Genomic DNA, 2160 nt, shown 5'->3' on the forward strand with positions numbered 1-2160 from the left:
TCAATGAGGAATGCCCCCCGACAACGAGTAGTCTCCCCCCCCCCCCCCCCGTTTATGAAGAGTGCCCTCTGTCAATGAGGAGTGCCCGCTGTCAATGAGGAGTGCCCGCTGCCAATGAGAAGTGCTCCCTGTTAATGAGGAGTGACCCTGTCAAGGAGGAGTGACCCTGTCAAGGAGGAGTGCCCCCTTTCAATGAAGGGTGCCCCCGGGTCGTCTATGAAGCGTACCCCTTCCATCTATGAGGAGTACCCCCTGTCAATGAAGAGTGCCCCCTGTCAATGAGGAGTGCCCCCGCCAATGAGGAGTGACCCTGTAAATGAGCAGTGCACCCCTGTCAATGACGAATGGTCCCTGTCAATGGGGAGTGCCCCCTGTCCATGAGGAGTGCCCCCTGTCAATGAGGACTGCCCCCGTCAATGACGAGCGACAGTATAAATGAGGAGTGCTCCACCGTCAATGAGGAGTGACCGCTGTAAATTAGGAGTGCCCCCCATCAATGTGCAGTGCCCCCCCCCCTCGTCAATGACGAAAGCCCCCTGTCAATGAGGAGTGCCCCCTGTCAAGGAGGAGTGCCCCTCCCCCCATCTTTGAAGAGTGCCCCAAGTCGATGAGGAGTGCCCCCAGTCAATGAGGAGTGCCACTTCCGCCCCCCCTCCCCCGTAAATGAGTAGTGCCCTCTTTTAATGAGAAGTGCCCCCGGTCACGGAGGAGTGCCCACTGCCAATGAGTAGTGACCCCTGTCAATGAGGAATACCCCCTGTCAAAGAGCAGTGACCCTTGTATATTTGGCGTGACCCCTGTAAATTAGGAGTGACCCTATAAATTGGGAGTGCATGCCCCCTCAATGAGGAGTACCCCCTCTCAATGAGGAGTGTCTGCTGTCAATGCGGAATGACTCCTGCCAATGAGGGGTTCCCGCTGTCAATGAAGAGTGCCCCCTGTCAATGAGGAGTGTCCACTGTCAATGTAGAGGGCACCCTATCAATGAGGAGTGCCCGCTGTCAATGAAGAATGCCCACTGTCAAAGAGGAGTGCCCCCTGTCAATGAGGTATGTCCACTGTCAATGAGGAGTGCCCTCTGTCAATGAGGAGTGCCCTCTTTCAATGACGAGTGCCCTCTGTCAATGAGGAGTGCCCTCTGTCAATGAGGAGTGCCTTCTTTCAATGAAGAGTGCCCCTTGTCAATGAGCAGTGCCCCTTGTCAATGAGGAGTGCCTCCTGTAAATGAGGAGAGCCCCCTGTCAATGAGGAATGCCCTCTGTCAATGACGAGTGCCCTCTGTCAATCAGGAGTGAACCTGTAAATGAGGAGTTGCTCATCCCTACCGTCAATGAGGAGCCACCTCTGCAAATTAGGAGGGCCCCCCATCAATGAGGCGTGCCCCACCCGCCAATATGGAGTGCCCCCCGTCAATGAGGAGTAACCCTGTAAATGAGGATGGCCCCCTGTCAATGAGGAGGGCCCCCTTGCAATGAGTATTGCCCCGTGTCAATGAAGAGTGCCCCCTGTCAATGAGGAGTGCCCCCGTCAATGAAGACTGCCCCCCAATCAATGAGTAGTGCCTTCTGTCAATGAGGAGTGCCCCCTGTCAATGAGAAGTGCCCCCTGTCAAAGAGTAGTGCCCTCTCTCAATGACGAGTGCCCTCTCTCAATGAGGAGTGCCCTCTGTCAATGAGGAGTGCCGTCTATCAATGAGGAATGCCATCTGGCAATGAGGAGTGCCCTCTGTCAATGAGGAGTGCCCCTTGTCAATGAGGATTGCCCCTTGTCAATGAGGAGTACCCCTCTCAATGAGGAGTGTCTGCTGTCAATGTGGAATGCCCCGTCACTGACGATGGCCCCCTGTCCATGAGGAGTGCCCCCTGTCCATGAGGAGTGCCCCCTGTCAATGAGGAGTGACCCACCCCCGTCAATGAGGAGGGCCCCCTTTCAATGAGGAGTGCCCCCTTTCAATGAAGAGTGCCCCCGTCAATGAGAGTGCCCCCGTCAATGAGGACGTCCCGGTCAATGGGGAGTGTCCAATGTCAATGAGGAGTGCCGTCTGTCAATGAGGAGTGCCGTCTGTCAATGCGGTGGGCCCCCTGTCCATGAGGAGTGCCCCCTGTCAATGACGAGTGACCCCTCCGTCAATGAGGAGGGCCCCGCCGTCAATGAGGAGTA

Source organism: Mustelus asterias, unplaced genomic scaffold (genome assembly GCF_964213995.1).
Source record: "Mustelus asterias unplaced genomic scaffold, sMusAst1.hap1.1 HAP1_SCAFFOLD_143, whole genome shotgun sequence".
Taxonomy (NCBI): Eukaryota; Metazoa; Chordata; class Chondrichthyes; order Carcharhiniformes; family Triakidae; genus Mustelus; species Mustelus asterias.